A 27,835-nucleotide genomic window follows, 5' to 3' on the forward strand; every position below is an offset into this window, starting at 1 on the left:
AGTTAGTAACTTTCAGGTGCTACCCTGAAGATTTTGGTATTCTGATCAGAAGGGCCAGAGGGCAAGTGGAGAAACTCGAGCCATTTCCTGAAGAACCATTTGCCCATAGTTACAGGGCAAGTAAAAGTAGTCACACTGGCAGAAAAAGCAGCCTGGATTATTTTGATTTAGGCTTTCCTAGTCTCACTTTCCTGTCCACTTTCCTTTGCATTGTTTTTGCATTTTGTTCTGCTCGTGTGGCAAACTGGTTGTACCACCCTCCCATGATGCATAGGAGCTGTGAACTGTGTGGTGAGGCAGAAGCTTCTGGAGAGTTTCTGTAAACAGTGGGAATGTCCACGAATGGATGAGGCACAGGGAAAGTGAAAGTCTTCTTTTCCCCTTCCCCTTAAACAGCTGAGTGGCTTGTCCTGATCCAGCATCATCAAAAATGGAAACAACTTCTTCAGCTGTGCTGGTGAGAGAGTGTTTGCCCTCTCTAAAGCACAGGGAAAAAGTGGATTCCTTTCAGGGAATAGAAGCAGTGTCAGGATTCCTGTTGGCAAATACCACCTCTTCTCTACATGAAAAAGCAATGAACAGTTGATGTTTTGCACTTGCACTGCTGTACTAAAGTGGTGTTCATGAGCTGCACCTGAAGTGCACTGAAATCAAATGGCTGTGCAGCTCAAAGGTTTTGGATCGGTCTTCAAAACTCTATGAAAGGGATAAACGGTGGCCAGATTTGCTGCTGATAAACTAGGTGCCCCTAATACTGAGAGGATAGTGATGCCCTGGAAGAGAATTCCTCACAGTAACATAGTGCTCCATGGAAATGATTTTGCTAGTGTTAGGATTGGGAGACCCCATGCCCAGTTGCGCTACAGGAGAGAGGAAATACTTTAATGAAGGCCCATTAAGACCCAAACTTAGTGAGTTTACTGCATCACAAACCAGTAGAAGGTGCCCGTGCCCAGAGCATGATGTGATGCAGCTCCTGTCAGGAAGCCAAAACCCATCTGCCCAGGGTTGGCATGGGGCAGCACAGAAGGTCTGGCAGCTTCTGAATGTCTCTAGGTTAAAAGCTTGCTGAGAACACTCTGAATGAACCTCTTTTCATATAATCAGTCAGGAGAGAGCTCCTGAACAGGTCACATTCTGCAGCAGTGGCTTGTTCTATCCTCCACTGCAGCATTGAGCACTAACAATAGAAAGGGCACCATCATTCTGCTTGTGCCAGCAGAGCCTGGATGATTTCAGCACTTGTTCCTGGCTTACCCCATGCAAAAGAAAATTCAGTCTTGCCCCTTTTGCGCTTGCCAGCTCCCTCCTTCCCCAGAGGGAAGGGCTTCTGGGAGTTTTGTTAATCTCCTGAAGCTCTGCAGGGCTGCTGCTCACCAGAGGCAGTGCCAAGATGTGCAAGGTATGAACGTGCTCAGAAAGTGAGGCGTCTGTGGAGTGGGATTTTGGCAACTTTTCTATTGCACATGCAGAGTGTTAGGCTACTTTGCAGGGAATCTTTGCAAAATTATTTTGTGTTTTCTCATGTGTTCAGTCATTTCCATCATCACAGTGTGACTTGGATTAAGGTAATTCAAAACAGGACACTCCTGTAAAAGCCTCAGGAATTGTGGGAAATAATTCTTCCTATTGCCAGATTGTAAGGTGAGTTTGTCCATTTTTTAACTCTTATTATTAGAGTTCAGGTATATGAGATAAATTTAACATTGTCATACATTTTGGTTGACTGCAGATTTTTAGGGAATGGTTGGCATCTATGCTACACTGAAATGCTCAATGTCATGGAAAACTGGATAGCTTAACCAGAGGAGGAAATACACTGAGACTTTCAGTGGGCAGGTGCCTTAAATTCAGTGAGCACCATCACAGTCCTGCTGAAGTCAATGCCATTTTTCTGAAATTAGGCCTGGACACCCTTACTGAGTGGTGAGCTCAGTGGCAGTTTCACGGTCATCTCACAGATAATTTGCAAATTGCCCATGAACCATGTGTGCAAACATGTTTGGTATGGTGCTAATTTACTGGCAAGGTCTGGGTACACAGATCTAGCACTCTGCTCCAGGGGTGCTTCAGCCATGCCCAGCAGCCAGTGTAGAGGTTTGATTTCTATGCAGCACGTCAGGAATATCTGATGGATGGGCTCAGCCTCCCTTTCACGTGTGTTTAGAGATCTCCAGCCAGGCCAGAATTTGCCAGATGACCACAGTGGGGAAGGCATCAGAAATATTTCCGTAAATATAACCCCTCCACACCTCCCAAAATTTATCTAATTTGTGCATGGATGTTACAAAACCCTTGTTCAGGGCTACAGGAAGTGTCTGAACATTGTCTGTCCTGTGTTCCGGCTGGGTTTATTTTGGGGTGGTCAGAAAGGAAATCCTAGTGGAGAGGCGGGTGGAACATTTCTGTTGAACTGATGTGAAAAAGAAAAATACCTGGTCATTTGAAAGGGTTTGAACTCTTAGCATAAGGCTCTGGGAGATGGATGAATGGTCAGAGGGAGGTGACGGGCAGGTCAGAGGTCCTGTGGCATAACTCATCACTGTGAGAAATCCCTATCTCCCAGTGAAAGTCTAAGGACTGGCTGGCAGCAGCGTGATCTGTGGCAGCCAATTCATCAGAAGGATTTCCCGTCTGAATATGCAGATGTGTGCACAATTATTTTACCTATCTTCACAGAGTCTGTGTCCCTGCACACTGAAATAAATCTTGGCACTGTCCTTTCCAGGAGGCATTTTGGGTTCAGCCTGGTTGCCTGCATCCTGCAGAGTTTTGTTAGCAGAGTCCTTGCAAACAGCCCGTCTCCTCTTCCCTTTCCGCTTCCCCTTCCTCCTCCTCCCATCCCACTGCAATCGCTGCTGCCCAGACCCATCCTTCACTTGCACAAAACTGATTTCTGTTTATGGAGCAGCTGGCAGCAGCAAGGCTTGAGCACTGAGCGATGACTAAGAAACAAGCCCACTTTTCCCTTAGCTGTCAGGAGCTTTTAGAAATAACACCCTCCTCTGAGGAAGTCAGAATAGCAACAGGAAAATAAGTAAAACCTATTATAAAACAGTTGTCCAAGAACTTAGGCACGGCGCGGGGTAGAGATCAATATGCTGTGAAGGTTAAATCTATTTTCACACTGTGTTCTATTTCACAGTTTAATGGTGTTTTAATGTGTCTGTCACTGAGCCCCCTTCATGTTATGCAGGTAGAGCCTTTACAAAGGAGAAATAATGTTGGCTTTACAAGCTTCACAGTAACATCTTATTTAGCAGCTGAGATCTGACGATTTCCTCTCTGGAGGTATGCCAGGACTTACTTATTTTATTTATTTTATTTTAGTTTAGTTTAATTTTTAAAAAAATAATTTCATTAGTGTTTTATTTACTCACTTTTTAAAAATTATTTTTTAGAAGCCATGATGTGGTGCTGCATTTGCAATAATTTTAGATGGCTTTTGGGGAATACCTGTAGGGTTGGGAGCAGCAGGAGCATGTGTGTGCCTGTGTAGAAGAGACAGAAATATCTACTGCTGTTTATACAAGCTAAATACATGGAGGATATGCAGAATTCCCAGGCTTGAGTTTGCATCCAATTCACAGTAGTATATTTGAGTGCTTTAGCTTGAACTCAGCTGATGCTGGGAAGTTGAATCAGGTTTGGGAAGAGGAGGACAAAATAAGGGTTCTGAGAGAGGATGGGGGAGAAGGAGGGCTGATTTTAGCCTGTGCCAGTGGAAAGGATGGAAGCAGAGAGAGGGAGCAAAGGCAAAGAAGGAAGTGAGGTATAAAATCCAGGGTACGTGCAGTGCTAAAGCACACAGTTTTGTCTTCTGTGTTTGGGGTGAAGAAACTGATATTTCTAAGGCTCAACTCACACCCTTTGTTTAGAAGAGGAAGAAGGAAAACAACACTGTTCTGCTTTAATTATCTCTCTTGAGCTTCAGCTAAGAAGGGAGAGGTTTGGATACCCTAGTCCAAGGGCACTCCTGCTTTTGTGCTTCCACTGGGGAATGGGGCAGGCAGATGCTCAGATGTGCTGACCTGCTCCGTGGGGCTGCTTTGACAAAGCTTCCCCTGCCTGCGGCTGAGCCAGCAGCTGGACCCAGCCCCTGGCCATTTACAGCCCCTGCAGTCTATCCGGGCTACACACACCTGGGTTTGCTCCCACTGACAGAGCTAGGTGAGCCACAGCCCAGCAGCTCCTCTGGTTTTGCCATGACTGAATCTGAGCACCTGTGTTTTCCAGAGGGACTTGCTCCAGGCATCCTCGTACTGTGACTGATGTGTGCAGCTGGGGGAGGACAACCTGCTTATACCAGTGGCTTCTCCTGTGTGATCTCTGTGCCATCTTTGTCCCCAGCAGCTCCCTGGGAGAGCACTCTCCTTCTCCTCTCCGTTGCCTTCTCACATCTCTCATCTTTTGCTCCCTCAGTTGCTCTTTACCCTCCTCTTTCTTTGTCTCACAGCCAAATGACTTAACTCTGCACAGCCTCCTGGGAGGGGTAGGCTGTGAGAGGGGAATGCAGCAGAGGAGGAGATATGATATTAAATCTTCTTAGGAGCAACTTGTTAAAAACCTCACACTTCCCCTCAACTGGTCGCTTTGCCACACTAAAAACCTTTGCTCTGCCCAGGTCTACCGAGGGCTGGTGCTTGTTGGAGCGTGAGTTTTTAGACTTGCAGAGCATTGACTTGGCTTAACCTGTGTATCCCACCGCAGCAGAAATGTCTGCAGTGTGTGTTTTGGCTTTGGTGTGCTGTCTGCTCCGAGTTCATCTCTTCCCCCCTTCCGTTTTCCATTGTTGGAACAACAATCTTCTGCTGGATGCAGAGCTCAGCCATCCCTGTATTGTGGGGCCAAAACAAACTCTCTGCTAGTGTGTTTTCCATCCTCCACAAGTTAAAATACCAGTTCTGAGAGCAGCTGCCTTCCCAGGTGGGGAGCTTGTTGTCCGAAAATCTAGCGACTGACTTAACGGGGCAAAACTTTCTCTCCAGCAACTCTGCTGAGAAATGAATTTATATCCTTTGGAGCTGAGGATGAGTCACCTTCGGAGGGCTCCAGTGGTTCCCTCCCCAACCACCGCAGCCACCAAAGTGCAGCCTGGTGAACTGAAACATCACCAATGTTCCGTGCTGCAAACCACAGCACTGAGCAGTTGGTTTATCTGCGCTTTCCAAATGGATGGAAACCTCTGAGAAGGTCAGGGCTGGGAGCAGAAAACTTTAGGGAGACACAGTCCCATAGGGCTGCCAAAAATAGATTCAGTCCATTTTTCTGCTCCAGTTTTTCAAGTCCAACACGGTTAAGAATTGTTGTCACCCAAAATCCCTTGTTCAACATCCCCAACACTTTCATAGCTGGCCTTGTGTGAAATAGTGAGGGAAAAAAAAAAAATCTGCTTGGTAACAGAACCTGTTGTTTGAATCTTGTGTTCTTGGGTTTTGGTTTGTTTTGGTATCTTGCACTGCCGTTTAAGGGTTATTTCACCTACTCCAGCCACTAGATCAAGTCCCTGAATATCTGAATTACAAACTGGAATGTGCACTTTGAAAATTCCTACAAGTGAGGCCACCCTTCTGAAAAAATCACTGGATACTTGTTATGGTTCTAATATTTAGGGACCAAATTTATGCAATTATGCCACCTTGATCATAGAGTTTTAGATTAAACTGGAAATTTGAGAAAGCTGCTTGATCAAGTGGCTCTGAAGTTTAATGTTCATTTTTAGAAGTAAAACTTGGATACCTTGGGCAATCTGTGGCCAGGTGCCTTATATCAGGTGTTAGGGTTTTGGAAAAGTGACAAAATCACACTGAAGCAGAAATGCTTCATTATTGTAAACTAAGTTTCTTTCCTGCTTCATAGAGGAAACCTAAGGAAAATAATGTTCATAGAGGAAACCTAAGGAAAATAATGTTTGGTTTTTCTGTCTTGCTGAAAAATAAACTTTTAGTGAGGTCATTAATGCAATGTATGGTTTGTTTGAAACCTCAGATTTACTGCAGGTTTCCTTGTGAAATATTAAAACACTGAAATCACAGATTAGAAGTAAATGTAAGGTTAGAGACAGGAAGATATCCAAAATCATGTGAATTTTAAAGAAATTATTAACACCGAGAGATATGATAGTTTAGTGTTGGCTAATTCTTATTTATAGAAGCTAATGGAGGATTTTCTAGCATGAGAGAATTAATGTTTCTGGTAGCTGAGAGAAGAGTATTGCATCTCCTGCCAGGAGAAATTCAACATTCCCTTGAAATTAGAGAGTTTCTCCATGGGTTGGTGTTGTCTGCCTGCCCGAGTTGTGTACTTGGGTGTTTGCTGGGGCTCCTTTGTAGGGATGTGTTGGGAGCAGGGGATGGTGGCAGAGGGAGACTTCAGAGAGCTGAGCAGCTCCTGGAAAAGAAATGGGTCTGGATGCTCCCAGATAGGGGAAAAGAGAATTACTGAGCACCAGCCAGGGCAGAGCTTGTGGTTCTGTCCAATGAGAGAACTGTTCAGGCTTGTTGGCACAGTCCATAAAAATTAATAGTTTTTGGAGTATAATTTAGATTTTCCCTTTACATATTTTGTTGATCAAGCTCGGAAAGCATTTTTCAGAACTTTGTCAAATGAACATTTGAAAATGTTGAATGATGTCACAAGGAGACCTTGTCCTGATGGATTTTCATGAGCAATCTGAAATGTCATGGTCCTGGACTCTGAGGTACAGAAGTTCTTCAGCTGTTCATAGCCAGTTCCACTTGCATTTCATGTAATTTCCAATGGACTCTGACTTGTGGAGATTTTTGGTTTCTTGAGTACATTTTTGAAGTCATGTTTCTGACAATGATGTTAACTTGTGGCTGCTCATATTTTCCAAGTGTCTAAAATTTCTCACTTCACATAAAAATCTCTCCCTGTAAAATTGACCCAATAAAACACCAAAGATGCATCAGCACCGCTGAAGCAATTTTAGTGAATCCAAATATCTGAAAAACATTGTTTTAAACCCCCACCTAGACCTGATACTTTGTGAAATTTAGTGGAGTATACACATTTGAGATACTTCTGAGGATAAAATCAGTTCACAACCTGATAATAAGCAGTGTGATACAAATTTATACATTGTTCTGAAATGCTGAGACCTTCTTGCCATTTCTAAATTAGAAAGTCACAAACTTAGTTATATGTTTTATTTACACCTCCAGCTACCTTTTATTGAAAGACTTTGGAAAAATATTTTGTAACAGTGCAATAGTTCTGACAGTAAGTCAATGTAAGATATCATAGAAAAAATATTCTCAACAATTATCCTTCCTACCCAAACCTTTTCTTAGAAGCAGTATTAGAAAATTTTAATAGCATTTTACTCCCACCATGGGCAAAAAGAGTTTTTTCATTGACTTGAAGGGAAGAAATGTTTAACCCCTTAATTTTTGTGTTAGCAGAGAGGAGTAGTTGAGTCGTTGGTGGATTTTGGATTGAAATAGAGTTACAATAAATAACACCAGTTCCATTTAACCTGAATTGAGCAGCTCCGCAGCTGAGGTTCTCTTTCTATGCTTGCACCCCCCTCTAAAAATATCTACCCAGGTGCCATCGTGATTCAGTGGAAAAAAAAAAGAAGCCACTGATTATAAAGAAGTTGCTACTGAGGCTGAAACGTGATAATGCTGGCCCTGACATGGTGATGCCAACGGGAGGCCAGGAGCTGTGAGAAAGGTCAGGATTGCAGTGATGTGTCTGTGCATTTCCAGTGCTCGCTGCATTCCCTCCTCCCGCTCTGTTCTTTCCTTTCCAAACCGCTCTGGAGCAAGCACATCCTCTAAACAGACCTCCCTGCACAAACAAATGTAGATAATAAATAAGTGGGGAAAGTTACAAAGTCAGAAATTTCCTTCAGAACCCTGTTGAAGGGGATGTATTTTGGAGCACGAAGGCCATTCTGGATCCCTGAGCATCTCACAGCTCACTTTTCCATGCTGACAGTCTTGTACCTTTTATTTTTGTAAAAGATTTGCTAATTCTCTTCTCATCCTCTTTCCACCTGCCAATTCTTCTCACAGTTGTTGCATTAAATTACACATTTACAAGATGTGATTGACCAGGTTCAGGTGAAATTCAGTCCGTTACATTTAAAACTCTGATTCATGACTGCAAAATTATATCAACTCAAGTGCAAATTAGATAAACTCAAGATACCAGTGCTCACGTGAATTTCAGCCTTACCTGAGAGCATCAAATCATTGTCTGCACCTCTGCTGTGGGAACTCAGTGTGGGTTGCAATATCTGTCTGAGAAGTTGGAGGTGCAGAAGGGTTAACTCCTCCTGAAATGGACCTGACCAGATTGCCCAGGTCACACAAGGCAGCTGTGACATGGTTGGGATCACGTTGTGGCCTTCTGTAAACATGACAGCATCCTTTTGAGCAGATTTTTTTTTTTTTTTGTCACTCACAAACCCATAAAATATTCCTGTTGGAGATGAGAATTTCTGTATAATTTTGAGTCTGTGAGAATGGGCTTGATCTTCACACCATATTTTTGGATGTATATCCATATTTCCCTTCAGGTTCACGTGTTTTATTTGAAACCAGTTTCATACTTTTTATCTTTGTCTTTAGTGAAATATTTACATTTCTTTGTGAACACTGAACAAAGTCACAGTGATTAATAAACACTTAATAAAAGCAAAAATATCCCCCGTATCCACATCCATAACCAGTCATTCCAAGCAACCTTTTGTCTTTTTTTTTTTTTTTGACATATATTTCTACAGCCTATTTATTAGTGCTCTTTTCCCATATTTGGTTTTCAGGTTAAGCTGGGACTTCACTGTGATGAGGACCCATCTTGCATCTCTGCCACCTGATGCCCAGGAGTACAACAGCCAAGAGCTTCTGCCTTGGAAGCAACTGAACCTCACTTGGACTGGAGCAGCTTTTTTCCTGCTGGTGAGTGTCCTGTATAATGAAACATCTTTTTTACATCCCTAACTCTAGTCCATTTTTGCTTGCTTCTGAACTTAGTAATGATTGCAAAGCAGCAGCTGGGAAAACAGTCACATCTCTTGAGTAATACATGGAGGAATTTAGGCTTTGCAAAAATCAAAAGGAACAATGGGCCAATCTCAAAGAAATCACCTGCAAAATATCAAATGGCCAGTAGGATTTTAAGTGGCCATTTATTCCAGGAACTGGTAGCCCTGCTTTTGTGTAATTGTATGTAGATAAATCATCAAGTTCAGAGGGAGAAGTCCCACTCTTAGGAGGAGTGTTAGTAAGCAAGTAAGCCAAGGGACATGAGGAAAGGTAATACCTTTTATTTGACACACTAATCTCAGTTGTGGGCGGGGAGACAAGCTTTCAAGTATTGGACCCTGCTTTCAGGTCTGAGACAACCCACTGGTTTTCTGGTTGCAGCTCTCAAGTTCAGGATTGATCACATCTGATCTACCTCAATGCGTAAAACCACTACAAGGAGCTGCAGATCTCTTAGTGGGAGTTTCTACTGGAAACACAGTTCTTCCATTAAATTCTTTAAGAATGAAGAATTATTCACAGCTGCTGGATTATGAGCAGGACACAGCCTAAAAATGAAGCTAACTTTGACTTTCAGTCTGTTTCTTACCAAACTGGTCATGTGTTTTCCCAGCAGGATTGCTGGAGTGAAAGTGTCCACTGTGTTCTGGCCCAGTGTAATCTGCATTTCTAATTAAGGCTATTTGCAAGTCCAGTTATCTGACATGTGCAAAGAACAAATAATAAAGCAATGAGAAAGTAGCAATCTGCAATGAAACCTTTGTTTTAAATTTCCTTCTTTTATCTCTCTCTCATGTAAATGTTGAGTGCACAAAGGATGCCTTGGCAATGGCACTTGCTGCTGCAGAGGGTTGGGGCCCTTTTGGTTGTTCTGATCTGCTTTCCATCTCTAGGGAGTTCCCTGTTTGGGCGTGGGGTGTTTGATAGAAATGGCTCTGTGTGCTTGTAGATCCTGCTGGTCTCGGGTAGTTCAGCACCTTGCAGGGCTGAGTGTGCAGCTGCAGCTTGGCATTCATTCACCTTAATGATCCTTCCCTCTTGGAGCTCTCCATGGTTGGTTCAGAGGCTGGGCAGAAGTGTCACCATGTTCAAAACCAGGCCTTCCTAAATTGCTCACTTTTCAGGTTTCTAGACTTCGCTCTCTTGCCTCTTTTGGAAGAAGTTGATTTTGAAACTCCTAGTACAGTCTATACTTCCTGTATTTTTTTTTCCCAGCTTTTTTTTTTTTTCTCTCATCATTTGACACATTTTTACAAACAGTCTCTGCCTTCTCCTGAAGTCTCACATAGAAACTGAGCTTGTTCCACCTGCCCTGCCACCCTTCCTGCTTGGTACCTCATCACTGGCTTTGGCTCTGATGTTTGCTGCTCATGTACCACACTCTTGAAGTCCCAGGCTGCCTGAGAGACATCCAGCCTGCCCCACTGCTTAGGCTGGTTATCTCTGATTTGGAACTGCTCTGACATAGGAGAAAATGAAGTGGAAACCATATCTCCAAAGGGGTAAATTGTCAAGGAAAGGTTAATTCCACCCTCCTGGAGTATGGGTTGCTAATAATTCCTCTGAGAGTTTAACAACAGAAGTGATTCTTGACCAAAATTGAGTTTCATTGGAAAAGAGTTTCCAATGGCCTTTTGTTTTCCTTTTCAATTTTATATATAGGAAAATGCTTTGATGGGTTTAAATACATTTTTTTTTTTAGTTGCCTAGGGAAACGGAGGCTATTTGTTAATTTTTTTTTTTTCAGTACAAAATTATACTGGGGGTAAATTTTACTGTTTGTTTTCAGATTTACATTTCCAGTGCTGAGAGAACAAAAGCCTTGAGGATGCAGTGGAATTCTTTGAGACACCAGAGCTTCCCTGTGCACCCAAAGGTTGGATTTAGAGGAACTTTCATTCTGGGGTTTGGCTTAGCCCTGGAGACTTCTGCTGTTGCAGAAGTCAGTAAAGGCATGACCTGCAATATTAGGTCTCAGGTTCACTCCACAGAGCTTTCTCCTATGACAAATTTCTTGTGAAACCCCAGTACTCAGTCCTTCCTAAGTACATTATCTAACATGATGTCTCCCAGTCTTGAGAAGGTGCAAGTGGTTTGTCCAAATCAGGAATTGCTTTTAAAAAGCAAGAAGATTTCAAGCTCTGGGGCTTTTTAGGCTCCTTCTCACTGCTAAACCTTTAGCAGTCCTTTCTTTCTATTATTCATAATTTCTCTGCTCTTATAAGAAGTTCATGATGATTTTTCATTTCAGAAGACAGCACTATAAAAAGCAATTTAAAAAGTCAAAATATCAATAGACTTGTGATATATAACCACAAGACTTGGCAATACTTCATTTCCCTTCAAATTTAGTGTCTTCTCATGCTTTCTCAGGTCTTCTCAGACTTCTTTTGTGAGGAAGCCAGTCTGGAGCTTCAGTTTTGCTGGGCATGATACAGAAAGAAGAGAGGAGCAGTGAACCTCTGGTATGATGGGGAAACCTAATTTTTGTCTCAGTCCTTTGATTGAATCAATATTGGCTGGATGGAGGAGCTTGCTCTTGTGGTCAGATGGAGGAAAGCTGGAATTGGGATGTTTAACCTGAGAGCTCTTTTCTGTGAAGAGACAGGAAACTAGAGGGAAACATTCAAAAAAGAGGTAAATAACCTGTGAAGTGTTTAGTCTTTGTCCTGTTTGGGCTGTTTTGTCTATTCATCCTTGTATCAATCTGTCCAGTCTTTGTTTTTGTTGCTCTCAAAGTGTACCAAACACAAAGCACCATTTGTCCCTGTCATGATTCCTGCTACCCTTGGTACTACAATTTGCAGAACACCTTGGTGAACAGGATGAGAGACAGATCCATTTTAGTAATGTCTCACCTTATGCCTCTTTCCATGGTCTAAAATTCAGCAGAATCTCATCTCTGGTGTTATTCATAGCCAGGAAGACAAGAACACAGCTGGAGGCTGCAATATGCAGCAGGTATGAAAAGGAAAGGTTTTTATTTTCAATATAATATTAAAGCAATAGCATGTAAAAGGAGAATTTCCTTCTTCTTCCAGTCATTGCAGAAGCCCAAACCAAGACAAACCACCTGTGACCCTTGCTAGGTCAGACCTGAGCAAGTCTCAGCCACTCTGTGAGGACAGGGAGAGGCCACCTCCCCTGCCCATCACAGCAACCCTGGGTGCATGGGGTAAAGAGTTCTGAGATCCTCCGACTGGGAAAGGGCAGGAGAGCATCGTCATCTCTTCCAGGAGCTCCAACACCAAGGGGAAAAATAAATCACACAAAGCTTAAATAGGAAACCGCAGCTGCTGTCAGATTAAATCTGTTACAAGTGCATTCCACTGCCTTGCTAAACAGTGTTTTATTTCACACCTCAAAATGTGAGGCCCTGTGCCATGGACTTGCTCCTTTTTCCCTATTCCCCCTAGATGATTTAACAAGCTGAAAGTGCAGCTGGAAATTAATGCTTCCTGTCTTTTTAAATAATGTGACATTGAAATCCTGGTATTTAATGCGTTGGCATTTAGCATGCCACAATATTTCAGTTACTTTGCAGTGGTTGGGGTACAGAAGTGTTATTACAGCTGTTCTGAAATTCTGACAAAGAGGTGCATTTCTCTCTTCTTTTCTTTTTTGTTTCTTTTTTTCTCTACTCTGTCCCAACATAATTGCTTTTTGCTGCATCTCTGAACCGTAACCATGGCGATCTGCCACATTCATCAGAGGACCCTCTTGTTGTTTTCCTTGTGTGAATGCAAGAAGGGGAAAAAATATAAAAAAATAGAAAGAAAAAAGAAAGAGGAGGCATACAATATTTGCAGAACTTCCCCCCAAAAAAGCACAGATTTTTCTTTTTTTAATATTTTTTTTCTTTCCCTAAAGACAGAAGCTGCATTGGAGAAGTGGCCTGGCCAAAACACCAAGGACTGTTCATAGCCTAAAAAAGGGAGATGAGGAGTCTGGGTCTGGAGGTGTCACTCTGTGGAAAACAGGCTTCGATAACTGGAGCTTTCAAGCCATTCCCCCCCTGAAAGGAGGAATTGTTATATGCAGAAAGGGCAGGAAAGGTTAACCCTTTTCCATTTCTATCTGATGACAAGCTGGTCCTTGTTTGGAGAACAAGTTCATGCAGAACATCATTACCATAAACTCATGCTACTTCTGACTGGGGAAGGAGAAACTGCTTGGATTTGGACAGGAGCTGCCCTTTTCTGGGTTTGCTGGGCACATGAGGTCTACTCCTCATGCCATGGGTGGTGAGGAAGGAGAGGTGTTGAAACCACTGGCTGTGATGAGGTAGGCAAGAGGTGAGGAGGAAAGGGGATGTTCTTGCTCTGACATACTCTTCTACATCTGACACCTTGGTGTATTCTCTTTGACTGCTTCAAGGATCTTTGGAAATCAGCCTGGAGATTTTCATGTAGACGGGCTTGGGCAGTTCATCTTTGCTCATGTCCTGGAGCTACTTAGAAGAGATAGGAAAGCTGTCTGAGATCCAAAGTGTCCTTTGACAAGCTTTGCCCACCCAATCCGTCACTGTTGGTGGACTCTTCAATACACAAGGAAAGAAAAGCTAGCAGTGGTTGTCAGAGGGTCTTAATGGGATCCTGTGGTGCGGAGCATGGGACATGGCATAATTTCCAGTGCCCAGTCTGTCACATGAGATGGCTGGGGATGAGGGATTTGTGTCCTGCAATACCTGGCTGGTTTATCTATAGAAGAAATTTGTCCCCCTGTAGAGGTAACATAGCTCATTTCCATGGAGTAGAAACAACTACCTGACATTATTTTGCTATCCTTCGACATGACAGCCTGGAACAGAGTGATGAAGCAGCTGTACTCTGGATCCTATAGCAGCACTCACAGGGTGATTTTGAGAGATTTCCTAAATGTCCTTGCTGTGGCAGTCGTCTGCAGCAATACCCGATTGTCTTGTAAAGCAGTAGCTCTTGACATAAAGCTTCATCTGAATGAATAATTGCATGTCCCAAGGCTGTAAGTTGTTGTAATCAGGGACGGGGCTTTGTTTTGGCTTTACAACATTTGGCACGGGGGGCTTTGGTGTCTGGGGCTTCAGAGCAGCAACAGGCTGGTGCAATTCACCCCCAAAGCCCAGTTTGAAACTCCTTCAGCCTTGCGTTCGTGCCCTGCCATGGCTGGTAGTACTCATCAGCAGTGACTGTGGAGCTGTGGCAGTTCGGGAAGCTTTTCTGCTCCTGCTTTGCTCTCCCTCAGCCAGCTGCACCTTCTCAAACTTCCTCAGCAGTGGTTCTGGTGGGTCAAAACCTCAGTGTGTGCTGCCAGTGCCCCAGTTCACAGACTGGGATCTCAGCCCCTATCAGTGGTTTCTGCCAGCTCGCTGGCCCGTGCTGGCTTTGGCCAAAGCAGGGGCACATGTCCCTGCTGCCATCAGCACAGAAAGCCTGGAGGAGGCAGGAAGGCTCCTCAGGCAAAGCTACTCACTGACGTGCCTCAGCACGGGCATTTGCTGGTGAGGCTGAGCCACCAGAGCATTGCTCAGTGACCTGAGAGGTATTTGGTTGGGAAATGTCTGCTTCTGTTCTCGTCTGGGAGCCATTTGATCCGTCCCCAAAGATGCAGCGTAGTAAAGGCCCTGGGGCCCTCCCATGGGTGACAATGGATACACTGGGGTCTGCAGAGCAAACCGGGCTGTCCACAAGTCAAAAAGTCTTAGAGACCCGTTTGTAGGTGGGATTGTCAATATAGAATAACAAAGCAAAAAGCACTCCGGGCTAAATGTTATCAGTGATTATTTTTAACTTTATTTTTACTGTTTCTGATGTGTTCTTCAATCTGTCTTGTTGATGTTTATTTTTCCGTTTGCAGTAAGGGTCATATGTCATGCCTCCCTTGCATCAGGTGCCATACAACCATGCACTGTCCTTCCCACAAACAGTTCACAAAGTCTTTCTCTGGGGATGAGCTCTCACTGGCACTGCTGTCATGGATTTGTACATGCCCTGTTACAGGAGTTTCTTTAGAGGTTGTAGGACTCCTTATTTCTCTTATGAACCTCCTAACTGGAGGTAAAACAGGACATAAAATGTGCAATAACATGTCAAAATATTTTCTATAATCAAAATTCACAATTAAAATTCATAATAATTACAAATAACTCTAAATCAAATATATTTATATTTGGGTATTTAATATAGGGAAACTTATTTGACCTGGAGTTGTTTTCTTGCTTTCTGCCTGATTTTTCTACATGCTTCCTCCACATTCCCCAAAAACTTGGGACCTAAACAGTAGTCAAAATAGATTTCCAGTTATTTATCAACCATAATGTAGAACTTTCAAAATGATGAAAATTCCCTGCTGAATTCTGAAGAAGTGTTTGTCCGTGGAAGGATTCTCTCTATGTTGTTTGCAGTGGCAGAGGACAATGGTAGAACCCTTTTTTATGAGTAGGACCTGCACTAAATCCTGTTCCACAACATTCAGTTAAGGATTCATTGAGTCCATGTTTGTAGATGTAGAAAACTACTAGTGAAAAAATAAATAAAGTTAAGCTACTCACCAAATGACTTGAAAAGAGGTAAATTAGGTGATTAGTAGAAAAAAGTGAAACAGCAACTTTTCACTGAACAACTGTCTTTACTTTTTTTTACAAGGAAAATAGGACAATGAAGGAACTATGTAAGGTCCCACTGGACCATAAGAGGTCCATTCTGGGAAGCTGCAGGAGCTCTGGGAATGCAGCATCTCATCTCAAGGAGGAATGGCCACAGGATGAGGTGGGCTTTGGAGATAGTTGTGGATGTGATACAAGCCTGAGGTGCCAATTTAAATTTAACTTTTTTCCCCTAGAAGTGAGAAATGCCTAGAGTTTTCAGTCTCCTGCAGATGAAAAACAATAAGGAGGTTCTACAGGGATGTGCCTTGGTGGGACTAGAAAGATGCTCTTTCCATATTGCTGATCTCTGAGGGAATTGTTCCAGTATCAGGTAGGTTCTTAGCCATAAATGATTTTCATTTTTTAGCTCTATTTTGGTTGTTATGGCTGAACACAAAACAGGGCTCAGCAGGGCCATTTGGTGGAGCTGCCACAGGCTTGAGCTTTCCACATAGCAACACTGCAGCAGTCTGTGTGACGAGCACCACAAACTGCAATGCCAGGTACAGCAAATGGAACTCAGAGCTGAAAATTAAATATTTTTAATTAAAATCCACATCTGCAAGCCGCTCACTGAGAGGCAGGGTTTGGCTGCTGAATTCCACTGCCACTCTGGGATCACCAGTGTCAGAGATGGTAATTCCAGAGAGGCAGCCAGCAGATCTCACTAGTTAATATTTAAAAAGGTGCTGGTGCCCAATGGAAAATGTTTTGTGAAATGCCCTATCAGGAGTGATTGTACTGTGGGGAGCTCTCATTTCTGTTGGGGCAAGCCTGGCCTTGATGAAGGTTCCAAGATGTCTTGGAGCTGTTTTGATGCAATGGCCACTGAATATGTTATGGCAGCAGTGTGCCATGAGGTCAAACTAAGCCGTCCTCAGGGTTCCTCTAATTTCCCCTGACTGCTCTTTCTGTGGCCCTTGATAACATCTCTTGACCTCTCTCTCTCTCTCTCTCTCTTTTTATGCAGGAGGAGGCTGAGGAGAGGTGGATAATGTGCTGGTAGGGTCACCAAGCCAGGAGTTTGTCCTGCATGTCCCACATGCCTCACTGCTGCTGGCTCGTGCCTCTCCACTTCCCCCACTGCTGCCTTGGCCACCTCACAGCACCCCCTGAGCAGGGCTTGTGTCTCTGGGTGGTCTGAAGGGGCACTCTGAGGCTGGAAACACTGCCAGGAAAGGTTTCATTTCACCATCTCTTTTTGTTTTTAATGGAATAACTGAATCAGTCTCACTCCATCCTTCCTTATGCAGCTATGGAGGCAAGGAAGAGCCAATGAGGAGTTAATTGCATTCCTCTGCTCCTCTCTGTCTATGTTATAGGCCGTGAGAGAGCAGGTTTGAAGCCTGTTAGCAATGATTTCAAAGCCAGAGAACAGAGCAGCATATTCATACCTGGTTAATGTGCCTCTGCTCTCATCAGCATTTAGCAACCCCCTACTCTGCCTTTACTGCTGTGGTGGTTTTCTATGCAAATTGAACCAATAGTACGTTTTTCATGAAAAACAAACAACAACAAAACCTGTACCCTAATATCTTTTAGGAGAGGAATAGCATTAAGTGGCAGATTAAGAAAAACATGTCAGAAATATTTGGAAAGGCTTGGGGGAAGAGAAAAGCTAAAGCTTTCTGTTCAGTTCCTAAATTTCAGGTTTGTTGTTTAGGTTTGTGTCTGCTTAAATGGAGAAACAGGAGTGGTAAGACAGATGAGAATTTACAGACTTTGGACTTGAAGATTCCTGCAAGACAAAAGCTTGTCACCCTCTTATGTCTTCCCAATTAGTGTGGGAACAAGACTTAATCAGCTGAGACAGTCTGAGCAAACAGGGTTATTATTCAGCTTTCTCTAAAAGTGGCCAGATTAATACTTAATTCTGTCAAGCAAGAAGTGAAGTTTGGAGAAGCCAGCCCGCCTTGGACAAGGGTGGCTGTTGGTGCTACAGAGCAGGCAGTGAAACATGAATGGTCAGGTTCAGTTTTGTTTAAAATCAATTTCATTCGATCTAACGCAACCAGGTCGTGTTTGTATTTTCAGTAATGGTTGGGGATAATTAATTCTCTTCTAATTTAACAGATCTCTCACTCTCTCATCACTGTAACGGAACCCCCAAATTTTAGTAAAAGAAATTACTTTGATGCCAAATTAACTCAAGTTTTTAAACCAGTTGTCAGTGTGCCTTTAAGTCAAATCCTCTTTCCACTTTTAGCACAGACGCATGGAAGAGGAGGCTGCTGCTCCTCCACGAGCACGGGGGAAGATTGAGTTGTGTGTGGGAGGACAGAACAGGAGAATACTCCAGTTACTGGGGCCACTCCTCCGGCAAAATTAATAAGTATTGTTAGAAGGTACTTTGCAGGATAAAAAAGAGAAAAAAAGTCTCCTAAGTGTAGTCGAATCAGGGGTCTGAGCTTGCAATAATAATAATTAAGGGGAAAAAAGAATTGAAAAAGTTGGCTAATTTTCTCCATCATCCAGACTTATTCTGGGGAAACAGGAGATAGCACTTTTGTCGCTGTTTCCAAACTGGATAAATCACCCAATCTACAAGCCATAACAAATCTTTCTTCTGTTCTAGCTCTTTCTGAAATTATTTTTCCTCCAGAGAGGGACGATTGCAGCCCCAAACTTGATTCTGAAGGGTCCAGGATATTCAAGCCTTCAAAGGTCATTCAGACACAAACTAAGACAGACCATCTAGCAAGCATGCGGGGATTGAGTTCAAAATCAAATCTAGGTACCACAAATACCCAGAAGAATTTTCTTTCCATTTTCTATTTTGCCCCATCACTCATATGTTGTACTATTGAGTTATCTAAAGAAATAAAGCATGTTTATGTCATCTAGGTATATCCAACAAACTTTATTCCTCTCTTAAGAGTTCATCCATCAGTTCCAGCCTCCATCTAAGCTGGGGACTTGTGGATCTGTAAGTATATCACTGCATCTTTCTACATCCTGCTCATTATGATGGCTGATCAGCAATTTGTGCTCAAGGAAAGGCACAAACTAGACCCAGACAAACCCCACAGGCCTGTCAGAAGTCAAAAATGGTGAGGTCTCCAGAAGTAACCACAGAAACCTGATGCATAAGATAAATACAGTGCAAATAAAGAGGATTCCAGTCTCCTTTCAGCCCTTTGGGGTTATACTGACATGCAGAATTCATGTCCCCTTGGCAATACAGTCCCTTTATAAGGCTTATCAAATTTCAGTTCAGATTCCCTTCTGTTTAATTTTAGAAAATGATAACAGAGTTTCAATACTCAAATAACACATACTTGTATTGTTTTATTTTTATGGTGAGATTATTCTTGGTTGATCTGTAATTAACTGATCTAGTTCAAATGGTGTCCTTCAAATTATATAATCTTTCTTTACTGTTCCCCTTGCCTCACCATGCTGAATCCTGAATGCATTTAAGAAGTGTCATTATAATCTCTTTTCAATCTTTAGGTGTTTAAATAAAACAAAGTCCCTTAACCTCTTCATGAGGGAGCCAGCACATTCCTGTCACATATTTATACCTTACTCTGAACTTGTCCCAGTAAGGTGTCTGTTATTAAATACCAGAACTGGATGAAATATTTCCACAAGTTTTTATCAAAGCTTTGAGCATTGATAGCTTTATATCAAAACCACCTCTCCTAACACAGTCTTGCCATTCCCTGGATGACCAACAAGCCAGATTCTTTCTTTCATTTGTGGCACCTATTGTATTATTTTTTTCCAAGGTTTTGGCATCTCTCTTTCCAAGACTTGGTGAATCTTTGGAAAAGTACAGATGTGAAAATTCAAGTTTGAGGAAGCCAGAGCTTTGGTTGTTGGCCTTTGTTTGTTGGTGAAATCTTATAACTCCATTACTTCTTGGCATCTCTTCAGGCATTTTCTGCACAACTTGTGCTCCAAGCAGAGCAGGGCTTGTTTCTGTGGCTTGACAGAAGTGGTGAGATGAATGCAAGTCCCATGACCATGATGATAAAAATAATGATAACAGTAATAATACCTGCATGGTAGTTTTGGTGACTCCCTCTTAGCCTTTCTTCTTCATGTATTTCCAAATCAGCAGATGAAAAGAGATTTTCAAGCGCAATGAGAGCGTTAGCCATGCTCTAAGCATCTTTTGCTACCGAGTTTTGCAAAATTACAAATCAAATTTGTGTTGCATATCAGGTTTCTAAGAGCCACAACACGAGCTGAAGCAAGTTGTGGGGACTGTGGGAATTGCTCAGGTGGTGCTTCAGCAGCTCCAGGGTGGTTCCCCTGTGTGTGATCAGGTCAGACCACTGGAGACTGTCCTAAGTTATAATTCACTTTTAGATCAAAGATCATATTTTGAGATGAAGAATACAATTATGAATAGTTTATAAACTGTTAGTAAATTATTAATAAAGAAGAATACCCAAGTCATGAATAACATGTTATAGATTATTTAAAGCTCATCAGTTCTGGCAGTGTAGATGAATATAAACCTGGCTAATAAGCCAAGTATTGAACAGCCCATAACAATTGATTTACTCATTACTAATATATCTATTAATACCTTATTAATGTGTTGTTCACTATTTATGTGATTGCTCTGGTAGTAAATTAATCTAAAGTGATTTTTTTAAAAAAAAATCATTTGGAAAAGTCCTTCTTCTGCATTCTCAGTTTGGAATTTGTTGAAGAATACACACAAGCATCTTTACACTGTAGTAAATTAAAAACATTTGACTCTTTATAATGGCTACCTGAAAGCCACTGCATTTAACCCCCCTTTTCATAAACTAATCAAATTAGTTTGCAGCCAAGGGAGAAAACTAAAATAATTATGTAGACCTAAAGCTCTGATAGGAAAAAAGTTGACAGGCAGAAGGTTATCAGCCCTGTTGGAAGTTTGGTCCATGTAAGAATTCCCTGGTGAAATGGGTGGGATCTATGGCTTTGGTTGTAGGTAACATTATCTGAGCACGGTTCCAGGGATAACACTGAGGAAGGAGTTGGTAGGGTGAATATCAGGAAGCATTTCCTGGCAGTGAGGTCTGTCCGGTGGTGGAATGATGTCCCTGGAGAAATGGAGGAAGGCCTGTTGCTAGAGTCAATTAAAGGCTAGTCTAGACGAACCCTCCATTAGGCTATTCTCCTAAGGAGCACCCTTGTAGACAGGGAGGGAAATGACATGAGGGATGGGAAAATGACCTCATCCATCTCTGTCACCTTTAAAATGCAGAAGCTATGTTGGTGTTGGCTACCACTCCACAGAGGATGCCAGTAAAGATATTAATTGTAGAGATGGTTTTGTGAAACAGCTGGGAAGGAGACAGTAAATATCAGTGACTCATAAAAACTGGCAAAAAGTTCCTTCTGATTTGTCTCCTGGTCACTATTTTTGTGGTGAGGTCTGTGTAATAATCAATTGAGCACATGGGAAGAGCTATTTGGTCCATTAATAGTGCCCAATCAAGTAGTGTTTGGATTTCATCATCATAAAAGATAAAAGAAAAAAAAGATTAAATTGCAGTACACCTAAAATCACTGGAGCATTGTCCACTGGAGACAGTCATCTTGGCTCCATCCACAGCTGCATTCCTTACAACTAATGCTGTAGCATAATCAATAAAAGGAGCTCAACTGTACCTGGGTAATGGCAAAGGGTTTGATTTTATCTCTCTTGACCCACCTTGGCCCTGTGCTCTGTGGCAGCATCAGCAGCTCCTTGGTGGCCCTTGCTGGCACAAAGCTGGCACCCTGGTGGGAGGGCTGGTACCTGGAACTCCCACCAGCAGAACGTTTCTGGCAGAGCAGGAGGGCTCTGAGGACACCTCTGCCCTCTCCATCCTGGTGTCTGGCAGGTAGGACACGATCAGGGACCCCATCTGCCTGCCTGGCTGCGAGCTATTGCAGCAGCTCCCTCTTGCTTTTGCAGGCACCATAAATGTGATCAGTTTTAGGGGCTGCTCCAATTTGTACAGCACTGGCACCTCCAAGATAGCTGGAAAGCAAGAGTGGCTTTAAAGCATCACAGAAATGCACCAAATAAGTGCTTAGCTCAAAAACTGGTGCTCTGCCTCATGCAGACTGACAAGGGTCTGTCAAAATCTACCTGTGCAGGAGAAAAGGGGGAGATAATGATGGTTTTTACCTTACTAAGGTAGGAATTATTTTCATCCTGTGCAATAAAAGCCTAATGGTGTACATGCAAGGGACAACTGTACAACTCATAGCCAGAATGTTATCCTGAAAATTACATTTTTGTTAACAAAGCACACAGTAGTTCTTCTCTTGTCCAGCAGCTAGGAGTCCTGAAAAACCAGGTAGGGAAGGCAGACTGGGAGTAATTTTCTTTCTCTCACAAAACATAAATTGCTTTTGACTATTTATTTGTTTGTTTTAGGTATTTATTTATTTATTTATTTATAAGTGAGTTTCCAAGATCATTAAAAATGAATGCAGGCCTTTAAATTTCTAAATACCAGAGGAGCTCCCATTAGCTTTCATCCTCCTGTCCGTGTCTTTTTCGGGAATATTGAATCCACAGATGCGGAGGAAACGCGCCCAGTCTGTAGATAACGCCTGACTGGCCTCTGACCCTGGGGTTAAACTGCTGTCTGGGCTGTGTGGACCAGAATCCCCCTTCCCAAGGATGGAAAGCTGCCAGCCAGCTGTCAGCATGCCAGGGCATTGCATGCAGCACAGGGACGTGATGATACAATATCTTTTTAATGTCCACTCCTTTCATGCCCCTCTGCGTTCGCAGGGATGGAGGGGATTGTGCTGAGCCTCCCATCAGTTGTGTTTTCAGAGCTGCCAACTAAATCTGATTATTTTGTCTGCATTCCCGGGAAAGTAAATCTGCTGTTTATCGCTGGGTCCATCAAATCCTGGTTATTTCGACTGATGCTTGTTAAGGCATATTATTATTTATTTTCCTTATTGTGCAATAGCCACAATGATTTTTACAGTCAGTTGAATTATAGGTAAATGGATGGTTTATCAAGCTAATACAATGAGACTGGTAAGGCAGAGCCAGGCTCTCTGAGCCTCTGGTGCAATAAGGGAAGGGACAGATAGACAGAGATTCATGTTGCTTTGATTTGGTCCTGATGGCACTAAAGAGGGAAGAGTGATTGTTGTTGTTGGAGCTGGGCAAGTCACCAAAGTAGTTTTTGAGGGGTCTCTGACTGCCCTGCTTGCTGCAGTCCCCCATGCCTTGCTGCAGGACAGTTTCTGCCTGAAATCTATAACCAGAACATGCCCTTCCCAAAGACTGAGTATGCTACAGCTTCATTAACACCACCTCAAGCTGGCTTGGGTTGGGTTTCAGGGAATGAGCCACACTTTCCTTGCAGTCAATTATCACAATGATGTTTGCTGCTGCTCTGGTGACTTGGCTCCTTCCTGTTCCTCCCTGGCCAAGCAGTGTTTGCACTTGCAATAATACTGTGAGTTTAGAGATGGGAAATGGAGTTTAACTCACTTGCCCCAAGACATACACAAAGACTGTACAGAGCAAAGGACTGAACTGTGGAAACAGGTCCTGAGCTGAGCCCTGCCCATTCCCACACCATTCTCCTTCCTCCAACCTGAGATGGAAAAGAGAGGTCACAAGCAGTCATGCTTTAAAGCATGGCAGACAAGCAAGACATTGAACTGAACAGCTTCCAAACAGGATCTTCCTAAAATACATTTGGCAATCCAGGTGCAGAAAAGACTCATCACTTCCCTCTATATTATATTTATACTCAGCTGCTGCCTACCCCAGACGTGCTTGCATCTTTGGTGGGTGAAATGACTCCTGGGAGGACACAATATGGACAGTTTTATTAGAGCCAGTTTTCCTTCACTTGGAGCTTCCCAAGCTTTGACTCAGAACTGGTTCTCAGTGGGATGCAACAGGGTCTTTCAGGAACACACATGAACAGAAAGTTACTGGTGCTCATCAGTCACTTGGGCAGAATATTTTTCTTGCAGTGTAGAAGCTCTTAATGCTTGTTTTTATCGTTCTAAAATTATTTAGAAAGTGGGTATATATATCTATATACATATACACATATATAATCACATGGATGTATTCCTGTTGTTGCCATGAATTAAGTTTTATGAAGAAAACCTCTCAGAAGTGATTTTTAATTTGGAAGTAAAGATGTAAATACCACAGTAAAGCTTAGCAGGTTCATAACAGATCTTTTCCTCAGGTGGTAAAGGCCTGTGGTTAGTCTCAGTTTGAGTCTTGACTTTATATATTTAGAAAATGGAAAATCAAACTTAAAGGACAGCAAGTGCAGCAGTTCTAGTTAGCAGAGTCTCTGGTAAGAACATGGAGGACAGCATGAATACAAGTCACTCTGATTTGGGTGTAAATCACTGCATTTGGCTCACTCTGATTTGGGTGTAAATCATTGCATTTGGCTTAAACTCAGCATTGTTTAAGCTTCCTCCAAATATCCCTTCCACACCAAAACCCCTCACATCCCAAAGTATTCAAGCCTATCCTTAGAACACATGCAGGCTTGGGAGAGCACATCTGCTGGCAGCAGCAGCAGCTGTACAAAAGCATCCTCTACTTGCTTTCATCTCCTTCCTAATGGAAAGGAAAATGGAGCATAAAGATATTCTGCAGAAGGTTAAGTGCCCCTGTCGAAATGCAGTGGGTTTGGAGGAGTCAGTGAAGCAAAGCGGGATTGGGGGGTGGAGAGGGCAGGGGGGGCCTGGAGGGGATGCACTGGGTTCTGTTGTTTGGCTGAAGATGTGTTATTCCAATTAACTTGAAAGCGGGAATGCGAGGGGTGAGCAGGAGGGAAGGTGAGGAAGCGTTTTTATGGCAGGAGGTGAAGTCTGCCCCGCAGACAGTGATGGAGATGGCCCTTCTGGTCTCTCTGAGGTCATCTGGTTTTATGTGAGGTGAGAGGTGCAGAACCAGGACATGAAACCCAAACAGGAAAGGTCTGAATGGCACATGTGGAAGAGCTTAACAGGCACATGCTTGACCCAGGGCTTGGATTGCTCATCACAGAGCAGCCCTGTAATTACAGGCTTTGCTGGACAGTCACTGCAGCGAGTTATAGGATAAGCCACTTGCCTTAATTTGATGATAAGCACTGCACTTTGACTATGTGTGGTTGTCAAGGTCTTTGGGCTTGTTGAGTAGATGGATGGCATCAGGATGTAGATGAAAAGATAGTTAAAACATTCCTGCTGGATTTCAACACTGAAGGTACCTATAATTGCACTGTGGTGAGAGTCTGGTGAGTTAATCAGCATTTCAGGCTGAAAAAGAGGAGGGAAGGAAGTGTGTGTGCGTGTGGGGAGGACATGATAATACTGAGAATAAAAGTTAATTAAAAAATAAAATCAAGAGAAATGTGTCTCTAAGGCCACTTCTTTTGCAGAGACCACCTGTCAAACACTTCCCTGTCTATAAAACCCAAGATTGGCTTCCAATCTACTCTGTAGTTCTTTAATTTTTAATGCTCCTCCCCTGGTCTCACAGGTGGCTATTATAGACAGACGCTGTCGCCTGTATAGATACAGATGTGTGTAATGCATGCACTGAACATGAGTACTCAGGATTTGGGAACTGACACCAGGCGGGAGCGGGAGCTGCCAGAGGAGGTTGTTAAAGCTGCAGACAGCAAAGTGCCTCAGTGTTGTTAGGGATTGCCGTGTCTCTTCTTCCTTCTCCTTTCTTTCTTCCCTCTCCAAAATGTCATCTTGGAGAATTTGAATCGACAGCATCACTAGATGGTAAACTGCAGGCAGGGAATTCAGGGTGTGGGTTGTGTTTGGGATTTTGAGGCAAGGATTTTTGGTTTTAATCCAAGACTCCTCTTGTGTTCCAATCCTCAGCTTCCCCATTGCAGCAATTCCAGGTAAGAAAGCAAGGAGTCATAATTCTTTACCTGACTCACAAGGGTGTTATGAGGCTCAGTTAGTTAATTATAGTAAAGCTTCTGAATAATAATCATAATAACACTTAGCAAATGAAAAGCGAGTATTATTATCGTTAAAGTAATGACAAGGCACCCTGCTGAAGGAAGCAAATATAATGCTGATTATTAAAATCATTTGTATTTAGTGGTAAATGTAGCTGTGGCTTTATAAACTTAGAGATGTAATCTTGTCCTCAAGCCATAACAATAAGTAATTCCGAGTGCTTTGTTGTTAGGCTTCTCAGGAGCAAACAGGTACCTTCAGTCAGAAGGGATTTTATTTTGAGAATTAAGAGAACAATGGAAGAAAAGAGGAGGAAACCAGCATCTTGCTGAGATGAGGCCAAAGGTGGGTATCTTATCTGAGCTCTCGCTGGCTGCTGTGCCCCCTCCCACTGGTCCCAGTGAGCCCCAGGGACAAGGGCTGAATCTGGGACAGGTTGCAATGGGAGTGGAAGGTGAAGTCTGAGTTTGGAGGAGAGCTGTAGTCAAGATTTTGGTACAAATTAGACAAATCATTGTCACCACACCCAATGGTAAGCTCGCACGTTTGCTGTTGTTCATACAGTTTATGCATCTTAGCTTTTATATCTGTCACCACCCTTGAGATCGCAGTTCCACAGCCTGGCTTCTCTGGCTTCTCTTTTTCTCATGTTCATGTTTCTTTCTCCCAGAAAACTTCCCCGCCTTGCCCAGTACATAACAGAAATATGGACAAACGCTGCCAGTGCCCAAGCACGGCACTGCTGGGATGAATCAAAAAAGGAGAGTTTGGGTTTTAGTGAAGCGAGAAAACTTGTGGTTTTGAAGTAAACATCCATCTTTTGGGTAACACTAATTTTTTTCTTCCTTTTTAAAAAAAAATTTTTGCCATTTAACCACAGTTTAAGATTTGAGCAACTGGAAGGGGCCAGTCAAAAAGTCATTGCTATCAGCTGCCTTCTGGAAAAAATGCCTGTTTCCATCAGAAATAACACCACTGCAGTGGGTCGTAGCTGCTGACACCGTAGATGTCATCTCAGAAAATGGTAAAAATATTGAATGAAATGTGCTCTGGCCAAGCCTGCTTTAAAACAAACAGTAAAATTTGCAGAATCACTGTTTGCCTTGTATATTTTGTGTTGATGGATGGCCTCAGTTACTAGGGCTATTAATCCAGCAATTTTTTGGAACATAAAATTAATTTTTGGAGGAAATAAACTACATAAATAAAATGAGTATAATTGGATATCGCTCTGGTACCATTGATTCTAGGGCTGTAAATTGCACTTGATGTTCATGGTGTCAAACCCCGAGGCCCTTAATTCGCTTCCTTAAGGATGACTTATGCAGTTAGGGGTGAGTGTTTGCTTCAGCAAGTTTGACTATCTCAAGGGGATCCCAAATTTGCTATAAAGGAAAAGGACTTGCTTGTTAATACAACCTATTTGCTTTTGGGTTGTAATATTTCACCTTAAAGCTGGCTTTTGATCCCAGGGATGGTTGATATTCATATAAATCTAACGCATGTGAACATGGCATAAATATTCAGGTTGATATTCAGGTATTTGTATTTTACTCTAGGTTGTGCTGCAGTTGAGGCTGTGTTGTGCTCATGGTCCTGTGTCTGCACATCTCTGCTTCCAAAGTATTTTGTGGCCAGTTTTGGAGTGCTGAATTATAACCATTTTCTTATTGTGGGGGATGAATATGTATATATCAGCTTGTGAGCCTTCAAAATCACAAACATGGCAAGTGTAAGAATAAGCTTTGCAATAGATTGGGAAACTATTCTCTCATCCCAGGCATCTGCCAGTAATTGTTGATTGTTGATTCTGGATGGGCAAGTTTTGAAGTAGAGCAATTCATTGCCATAACTGCAGCATACGTAGCCCTTAGGGCTTCCAAGAATAGAAGACATATTAGATATATGAATTCCCTTTACTTCTTATAAGGTCTTATCTTCTTTGGAAGGAAAAACAGGAACCATGGAGGTCTCCCTTCTGGTCCAGTCTGAAAGAGGCACTTAGGACCTCTTCAATCCTTCACATTCTTTGTTTAATTTATTTTACTGTCATGTATGAACATCTTCAGGAAAGTATTAATTAGAGAGTGTGTTCCTTGACAACTAACTCTAAATGGATTAAACATGCTTTACTCGATCAAGCAAAGAGCTGTTGATTAAGAGAAATTGAATTGTATCCCTGAGATAATTTTCTGTCTCTGTGTCTAGAGAATATAGGCAATGCCAATGCTTGGAGAAGAAACTGAGACATCACATTACAAGTAGCCCAAAAATAATAGTC

This window comes from Cinclus cinclus, chromosome 13 (genome assembly GCF_963662255.1).
Source record: "Cinclus cinclus chromosome 13, bCinCin1.1, whole genome shotgun sequence".
NCBI lineage: Eukaryota > Metazoa > Chordata > Aves > Passeriformes > Cinclidae > Cinclus > Cinclus cinclus.